At 41.4% G+C, this 10,000-nt stretch overlaps 1 protein-coding gene across 1 annotated transcript in view; it reads right to left on the bottom strand.

Moving 5' to 3' along the window:
* The window catches only part of sema4ab (sema domain, immunoglobulin domain (Ig), transmembrane domain (TM) and short cytoplasmic domain, (semaphorin) 4Ab), a 68,501-nt gene that overhangs the window by 57,009 nt on the left and 1,492 nt on the right, over positions 1-10,000 (bottom strand). The gene's annotated exons all lie outside the window — the stretch shown is intronic.

Below are 10,000 nucleotides of genomic sequence, written 5' to 3'. Positions count from 1 at the left end.
TCCAAACACCGACCACACGCAAAAGTCACCATAAACTTCATTCACGCCATATACTCACTCACAACAAAACATACTGGACTGGGCACCAGCAACCCCGCAACACCTCATCACTTCCGGTATGTGGTACATTCCCTTTCCGTGAAGAATCTGTCATTTGTAAATTTGTTTCGGGACTTGTAAAAGTGTTTTGCATCTTGTTAATTTGTTTTCTAAAATGTAAATTTGTTTTCTAAAATGTAATTTTGTTTTCCGAAATGTAAATTTGTTTTCTAAAATGTTATTTTGTTTTCCAAAATGTAAATTTGTTTTCTAAAATGTAAATTTGTTTTCTAAAATGTAAATTTGTTTTCTAAAATGTAATTTTGTTTTCCGAAATGTAAATTTGTTTTCTAAAATGTTATTTTGTTTTCCAAAATGTAAATTTGTTTTCTAAAATGTTATTTTGTTTTCCAAAATGTTAATTTGTTTTCTAAAATGTAAATTTGTTTTCCAAAATGTAAATTTGTCTTGAGCTTTGTAAAAGTGTTTCATTCTTTGTAATGTTGCATTGCACTTCCCGGCCACCGTAGTAGTATCCATTGGACTGTCTGCCTTGAGATGTTGCCACCAACAGAGTCCAGATTCTTCAGGATGGCCTTGATGGCGATCCTTGGATTCTTTTTTTACCTCTCTCACTATCCTCCTGGCCAGCACAGGTGTCACTTTTGACCATGTCCTCTGAGATTTTTCACAGTGCGGAACGTCTTGTATTTTTTAATAATACGTTGCACTGTATCCACTGAAACTTCAAAACATTTAGATGTGGTCTTATAGCCCTTTCCTGACTCATGAGCAGCCACAATGTGCAGCCGCAGGTCCTCAATGAGCTCCTTTGTCTAAGACATGACTGTCCACAAACCAACAGCGAGAGCTTGTTTTTCTCCTGTTGACTTGATTAAAACAGCTGTTCCCAATGAATCAGGGTAATTAGGATGCTTTACAACAGCTTGGACTATTTGGAATGGTATAGAACTTTAGATTTTCCCATAGACTGTCACAGTTTGCAAAGGGTATGAATAATTTGGACATGCCACTTTTTGTTCAAATGTAAATAAAAGATGAGTAATATTTCTTTTCCACAATGATGCCTCTTGTACATCGTCTTATTATCTTTTGGGAGAAGCCTGTGTCATTTCCGGTCAAACAAAAGACTTGCTGGTTGAATAAAAGTAACTTTAAGTCAGAATTTGCCAGGGGTATGAATAATTCCGGGCTTGACTGTGTATATAATTTTTTTTAACTCTACACAGAAGCATGCACCATACACGAATTTCAGAGTGAAAATTGCTTTATTCCTTGGTTCTCTGCTGATCCTATGGACGCCCTACAATCCAGAGATTCGGCCTGGTCACAAGCTAGACGTTCCAGTGACCCAGCAGACTGGTCTAAATTCAGGAAACTGTGGAATAATTGTACAAGCATGATCGGAAAAGCTAAATCTAATTATTACTTATCTTTTCATGCTAATAGTCAAGAAAACAGAGCTAGCTTTTGGAAAACTGTGAATACACTGCAAACTAGGCCTGTCTCCTCTCTACCTCTGCAGATTAGCAAGGATAACAATGTAATCTTGGATAAAGCAGATATGTGTGATGCTTTCAACATCATTTCATAGCTTCTGGCTATCTATTTGACAGGTTGTCAGCCAATATAGCTCCTTCTGGTCATGCTGTTGATCCGGTACCAGAAAACTCCTTTAACTCCCCCTTGTTGGTCAATAGATTTTCATTTAGACCTGTATTGAAGTTTTTAATGCATTGACTCAATTATGCACTAAGAAAACAAAATCCATTTTTCTTGCATCTCAGTGCTCAAATAAGTGCCTCTCCGCTTTCTCACATATTTAACTTATCCCTTACTTCTGGTAAAATCCCTAGTGTTTTAGTTTTCGAAACCTTGTTTAATGTACAGATACGGGCATTTTTGGATGCAAACAATATCCTTAAACCTCAGCAATCAGGATTCAGACCAGGACATAGTACTATTACAGCTACAATACTTAAAGGGGTGATAGAATGATTATATAGGGTATTTCACACTGTTCCTTAAGGTCTCCTAATAGGGTATGTAACATCGGTTGGGCTGAAAATGGCCCGGGTGCTGTTCTATGCTCCCTAATGCAACCCTATTAAATTACCCTTGAATAAAAAAGAGGTTTTCTGCCTTATATGGTATGCTCATGAATATTTAGATAAGCGGCGCGCTGATAGGTTGGTTTACAACAAGCAAAGCTCCAGCCCAGTAACACCATCCCTTTTCTTCCTATTGAGTCTGACTTTCTCAGCGCCACGTTTCCCTTTTTGGCTTTCCATCATCAGACTCACACACTGCCTGTTAACGTTACCGATAGACTTTCAAAGACAGACAGACAGACAGACAAAGACATGCCGCTGCCCGCAGCACAGACAAACACAGACACACACAGCCCGGTCTTTGACTTCCAAACGTGCGGCGGGCTGCCCTGTGGCCGCTGCCACCAACCAGGAAGCCCGTGGTCGGGAAGCCCGTGGTCGGGAAGCCTGCGGCGGGCAGTGGGCTGCCCTAAAACACTACCGGCCCACGGGGAAAAGTCCAGAATCTCCCACTCGTCACTCCGCACTGGTTAAGTGTATATCAGGGAACATGCCTGCCACACTCCCAGTTACCCGGTAACTAGACCACCAACTACGCTGACTGGACAGAGCTCCACGACCGGCAGCTCATGGTGCTCTGTACCCAGCGCACGCTCATCTTTTCTGGGGTAACTGAAAAAACAACTACCGCTTACCTGGAGCACCACGACTGGCAGCCCGCGATGAAATGTGAGAAGTGTCAGCATTCCCTGTACAGCCTGGATTACTGCATTTACGACCGTGGTTCATTTTCAATATCCTAAAACTTCCAAACTTTCTTCAAGTAATTCCCGTGGAAATACACAGCTAAACTAGTGTGTCAGATCTGCGCGAGCTACATTTAGAACACCAGCTGGTCTCAGACCAGTGTGTCTGTAGCTATGTAAATTTTGGGGTGTGACAAAGGTAGAGACCAAAGCCAAATAAGGTACAGCCACCGAGTTGATATCAACTATTAGCTTTGTTGGGATTTGCCCGTTTTCAGAGGCAGTTTCAAATTGTGAGATTTGCATAGGAAAGAAGTGTCAATGGGATTTTGGGGTTCCATGCATGTCCTATTTACCCACCGAAACTGTCGTTATTCAACTATGACAAGGTAAACTCGGTTTTGCATTCTATCACCCCTTTAAAAAATTTAATTTGGAATTGTCTTGATAACAGTCAGTACTGTGCTATTTTCATTGCTAAAGCTAATGATTTTGACACTGTTGACCATAATATTTTATTAAACAAACTGTCCTCCATTGGTTTAGATTAGATGGTTTTCCAATTATCTGTATTATAAGAGAAAATGCGATGGTGTTCGATATAGCTCTCTTGTATTGGGTAAAGGTGTTCTTCAAGGGTCTGTTTATGGTCTACTTCTGTTCGCTCTATATATTAATAATATTTTCCTCCCTTTGCGGCATTGTGATGTCAATTATTATGCGGATGATACAATTTTGCACAGTTTTGGCCCCAGTTTTGGCAGATGAACTGTGGGAGGAAGGTTAGAACGATATACAGAGATGCTCCATTACTTGTAGATACGGATTCATTTAATTTAAAGTCTTACACAGACTGCATTACTCCAAAACCAAACTTAATAAGATTTTTTTTTATCCGTTTCCCACCTATTCTTGCACTGTCCAGTAAAATAAATTATTTAGTTTTCTGAAGATAACACTTTAAAATTACTTATCCTGAGATAACAAGATTGTTTCAGATGGGACACCTATTCTTTAAAGGGTAATTTCGGGTTTTTCAACCTGGACCGTATTTTCCTATGTTTTTGTGTGTACTACTATGGGGCAAACGTGAATCGTCAAATTTTTCCCTACAGAGATAGGCCTTTTTAAAACCTCTTTAAGACCTTTCTGTTTAACCAGAAACAGCTCTGACGTCGCTGGTGCTAAACCCACCAGACTGGATTTAAAAAAACAATACTTTTAGCATGTATAGAGCCAACATATTTATTTTTACATGTGAATCGGTAAACTATGCGTTTATTTCAACCACAGCACTTCCCTCCCCAAAGAGCTGGGCTTTAGCAAAAATCTTCACCTGCAAATGAGTGTAGTATTGGTAATGAATATTGAGTTCTTAAGTTATCAAGTGTTACTAATTGATAATACTAAACACTGGGGTATACTGTACAACAGCATTTGGCATGAAGACCTGCTCGGCTAAATGCCTACAGACTGGTCGACTGGTTAAAGGCCCTGACACAACAAGCTGACGGCCGCCAACTACCGCTGACGACAGCCACCTGTGGCGTCGGCCCTCGTCGCCTTTATCTGTGCCAAAAATTTGCAATGGAACACACCGCACAGACTACAGCCGACTGCCAAGTACCACGTACGTTTTGCGCATGCGTGCAATGAAATAACTCCCCATACCAGCAGGCGGCAGTAATCTATTCATCATTAAACACCACAAGGGAAACCGGATACCTTTGCTATGATATACCCACAACAAAACAGTGTTGGCTCTAGCCAGCAGCGGCAGAACCGAACAGAGCCTATGGTCCCTCTGCTTCACTCCCCGCTGGGTAGACAGCAGTACCGGAAGATGCAGACCCGGCGCCAGACACAAATTCACGGACGGGCATGCTATTATTTTTTCGGGGGGACACAAATTAAAGGGGTGATAGAATGATTATATAGGGTATTTCACACTGTTCCTTATGGTCTCCTAATGGGGTATGTAACATTGGTTGGGCTGAAAATGGCCTGGTTGATATTTTACTGGCCCTTATGCATCCCTGTGTTTTGGCCCTATTTGTAACAAGAGCTTTTCTTCCAAATATGGTATGGTCATGAATATTTAGATGAGCGCTTCTTTCGGGCTGGTTTAGCCGCTGCCACACATTAGAGACGCTTAATTGAAGCTTATTGGTTTGAATCCCCACACCACATACATTAGAGAAGCCGACAGAATCTCATATTCCAGACACTGCAATGTTTCATTACCAAATTCACTTCTGAGACTTTTTAGCGGGAAATCAACTATATAAAGCTGAAATATGGGCCGTTTTTACAAAAAAATTGGCTATGGCTAATTGCAAATTTGGTAAGACGATCGGACTTTAGGAGCTCCACACAGTCTGACGAGAAAGCGGCAGCCTGCTGGGCTCCATACCCAGCGGAAAGTCAACCTTTTGTGGATACTGCACTACGGGCCTCGCGGCCAGCTGCCGGCATAACTAATATATTTACGGTTTGGAATTCGCCACCCCACTTATATAACATCATTCCCCAATGTCTTATAAAGCTAACCGTAGTCCGATTTGATTTTAAGGCATTTTTATGAACGCGAGGCATCTTTGTAGGAAAGCAGCTGCTTGCTATATGTCCCATTCATTACAATGGGGAAATACCGCAGCTAGCTAGCTACACTTTTGCCATAACTAAATTATATTTCCAGTTTGAATTTCGTCACGCCACTTATACAACATCATTCCCCAATGTCTTATAAAGCTAACAGTTGTGTCCGATTTGATTTTAAGGCATTTTTATGAACGCAAGGCGTCTTTGTAGGTGGAGCAGCTGTTTGCTATATGTCCCATTCATTACAATGGGGAAATATCGCAGCTTGCTCACTTTCGCAAGTATATTTACAGTTTGAATTTCGTCACGGCATGAATATTATAGGTTCCTCAAGGTCTTACAAAGCTTAGCTAACACTCACGTCCGATTTCGGATTTCAATTGAATGTATTTTTGTGAATGTCAGAGTTAGGAGGAGGCTAGCTAGCTCTCATTGATGGACTCCATCTCACCGCGGCTCTATCAATGAGACTCGCGGACAAGAGGCTTTATTTCCCCGATTGTTTGTTTAAATAACTCAACACACATACCCATTATAAGATTAACTGGAACCTGCGGGCTGCGGTAAAAGATTGCGGGCGTAACAAGCTCGCTGACACTGCGGTCAGGGCGGCGATGTAGCAACCCAGGCAGCACCAACACCGGCACTAAACTCCCGGCACCACAGTCGGAGAAAATTTGCAAATAGCCATCCTTTTTCGTAAAGCGGGCCCATATTTGAGCTTTATATGGTTGATTTCTCGCATAAAAAAGTTTCAGAAGTGAATTTTGTAATGGAATAACAGAGATCTGCGTGACCTAGCTAGATTCAGAAAACTACCTGATCTCAGGTCAGTTGTGTAGCCTATGTAAATGTTGGGGCGTGACCGTTCTCTTAATACAGGTTGACGTCAACTTCCAGCTTTGTTGGGATTCGCCCGTTTTCAGCGGCAGTTTCAAAATATGAGATTTTCATAGTAAAGGGGTGTCAATGGGATTTTGAGCTTCTATGTATGTCCTATTTACCCACCGAACTGTCGTTATTCAACTATGACAGGGTAAAATCGGTTTTGCATTCTATCACCCCTTTAAATAAATCTCATCATGTAACATTATCTTAATTATCTTCCAAATGAGCACTGAATGAATTCATACAGGTCTACATATTTAACAGATTTTATTAGGGCCTGAGCGCTGACAGCGGCGACGGCCCTATTGAAACTGAAGGAATTATTATTCTTCCGGCAAATGACTCACCTTTTTGAGGGGCTTAACATACTCAAAAACTCACCAAAATTGGCGATTGCATCAAGCCCGGTGAAAACGTACGTATTTTAAGGGTTTCGGGAATAGGCGCACAAAAATGGCTCGCTAGCGCCCCCTACAAAACTTAAAAAAATGTAGCCCCTGCAGTATTTAACGTAGACTAACGAGTGGTAACGTGGTACACATATGTAGCATGTCAAGACGTACAAAAAAGCTCATTGGAGCCATACCCTAAAACCAAGAGGAAGTCCGCCATTTTGAATTGAAAGAATTGAAAATGTTTGCAATTTTCGCCATTTCCACATGTCGTACTTTAACGAACTCCTCCTAGAGATTTCATCCGATGGATTTGGTTTGTACCATCTCAACACCTTATAGATGAAAAGTTATTATAAGAAAAACTTTTCGTCAAACAGCCATTTTGAGCATTTATCGATGAACCAAGAAGTTGTTGAAACTTTAGTGTACATTGTCATATCTGCCCGAAATTTCTCACGTTTGACAAGAGTCCAGGCCTGAGGACATCTACAGGCCAAAATTGACTTTTGGTCATAGCTCGGGGCTGGCAACAGGAAATCCACCTTATATGACAAACATCATCCGATTTACATGAAACTTATGTGTGGTCTACATGTGATACTGAGCCGCCCCCTATACTTTAACCACGCCCATGTAATTAGGCCACGCCCCCATCTTATGGCTTTTGAACCATTTAAGGTAGAGTCTTGTGTCAGGTATCACTGAACTCAACAGTTTCTTTTTGATTGGTGATGGTTTGACCCGCCCCACTATGCTTAACCACGCCCCCTTTCATAACTGGTGACCTTTTATGAGGTATCAATGAACTCAGCAGAGACTTCCCTTTTAATTGGTGATGGTTTGGCCCACCCCCTATGCTTAAGCCACGCCCCTTTCATAATGTATGACCCGTTAGATGTAGACCCTTGTGTGAGGTATCATTGAACTCAGCAGAGAGTTCCTTCTTCATTGGTGATGGTTTGGCCCGCCCCCCATGCTTAACCACGCCCCCTTTCATAACTGGTGACCTTTACGAGGTATCAATGAACTCAAATAGTTCCTTATTCATTGTTGATGGTTTGACCCCGCCCCCCTATGCTTAAGCCACGCCCCCTTTAAATAACTTGTGAGTCGTTTAAGGTAGAATCTTAAGTGAGGTATCAATGAACTCAGCAGAGACTTCCTTTTTTATTGGTAAAGGTTTACCCTGACTCCTATGCTTTGGCCATGCCCCCTTTCACAGCTAATGAACTGTATGACGTGTGTTGCGTGAGGTATCATTGAACTCAACAGGGAGTTCCCTTTTCATTGGTGACGATTTGTAGTGTCTGAGTGCCGCGCTCATGCACGTCGCAAGGAGCGGCGTCCGCCAGTAACCCCGATGAGCACAGAGGAGCCAGGGCCCGTCCAACGCTGCTTGCAGCTTTAATTTGGTATTAAAAAAGCATAACAGCAGAGTGACTTAATTTTCAACATACAACTATCTACAGCGTATACAAAGAGGGATAATTGCGTTAGCCTAAATCATACAATATTGCGATACAAAATAAAAACAGGGAGAATAATGTAGGCCTTGGCAATCATTAAGCATCTTAATCATAGTATTAACGTTACATTTTATTACATTTTGGGTGTTTTTGAGGGTGTTTGTTTTACCTCAGCCTCGGTTCTCAGGTTATCAGGCTAAAGGGAGCCAGCATAAAATACACCGTTAGTAGAGCCAGCCAGCTTCTGCTACCATACCAGGCGCTTTGAATGTTCTTACTTTGCCTGGGAACAAGCGTGCAGGAAAAGTTTTCAGGACAATTTGATTTGGTTTCTCAACGCCGAGATCCCCTGGTTCTGCCACCTGTGATGAAGACCCTTGCTTTGGGTTACAGTGTCAGCTGGCAGCACCGATGTGGTGGCTAATGCTAGCTTTGGCAGTGACAACTTCAGAACTAACGTTACACCCTGTACTTTCACCGTCATTGTTACTTTCTTCCAACCTTGGTGGTCGTTGATTAACATTAAGGAAACGCCATACATGCACAGACTAATTCTCTCTAGATCTCTAGATTAAGATACCTATTCTCAACCAAATTCCCCGCGTGACAGGCTGATGCAGGCTGCATGTCAATTTCTGTTTTAACCGCATCAGTTTTGACAAACCAATCAAATCCATTTAAAATTATTTTAATAAAATCAAGAACACCCTTTTTTTATTCATTATTTATGTATATTCAAAACGATATATTTTTATTTATTATGTTACTATGTTGTACAAAACAAAAGGGGAGATTGGTGACAGGCTCGTTAGTGAAAAAAAAAAAGAAGAAGAAAAAAACAAGGAAAAAAGGCTTGTCCATCCGTTCTCTCGGCAAAGAAGTCTCTCTACAGTGGGAGTGGAGCGACCAAATGTCCCGCTACTGGCTCGTTAGCTAATGTTAGCTTGCTAATTTCCTCCACCCAACATGCCTTCATCATACACTGGTTACCATAAAATAAGCCAAACAAATATGTCACTCATCTGGCGATAGCAATGTACTTTCCTTAGATTTGACAAGAGCGTGAGAATTAAACATTAAGTTTTTACATTTTACTAATTTAGAGGCTGGCCGGCTGGCTGGTAAGCTACTTGCTTGCTTGCTATGGGGCTAATTGTTTAGCGGTGCAGAGGGCGCAGAGAGAGGTCTATTACAGTCTTTATCTTAAATATCACGGTGTAGGATATTACTTCATTCAATTTTAGTTTATTTTTTAATGTGTAGGTATGTAGAGATCTTTTAAAAGACATGTTGGAATAAATATGCCTAAGAAAGTAGTTATGTATATCTTTTTGTATGCTACGTTTGCCATTTTGTGGACATAATGTGCAAAAATAGTTATTCCAATAGTTCAAAACTGTGCGTTTTTCAGAAGTAACACTCAAACATAATCTTTGATCCGTTTGGCAGCTCTTATGTGTATTGGATTGATCAGATGAGATGAAAAATCAAAGGAGCCTTGTGTGTGCCTGTCACAGTCGTTTGTTTGTTTTCCTCACTCTTGCTTCCAAGCTGAACAGCCAATCAGATGAATTAGCCGACGCAGACAATCAGCGGCCCCAAAAACAGGCCGACGAAGGCAACTAGGACCGACGGCAGACCGTCAACTTGGTAGAAGACCAATGAGTAACATGAGTGGTCCTCAGCACAAAAGTTAAAATGACAGAAATCATTGAATCTACTGATTCCTGTTCTTCCACTAGTCGGAGCACAGTGAAGGTAAAACACAGGGGGTGGGTGGAAGATGTCAGTTT

Source organism: Perca fluviatilis, chromosome 13 (assembly GCF_010015445.1).
Source record: "Perca fluviatilis chromosome 13, GENO_Pfluv_1.0, whole genome shotgun sequence".
Classification (NCBI taxonomy): Eukaryota; Metazoa; Chordata; class Actinopteri; order Perciformes; family Percidae; genus Perca; species Perca fluviatilis.
The sequence above is the reverse complement of the archived record's forward strand: the minus strand, read 5'-3'. Positions and strand labels throughout refer to the sequence as shown.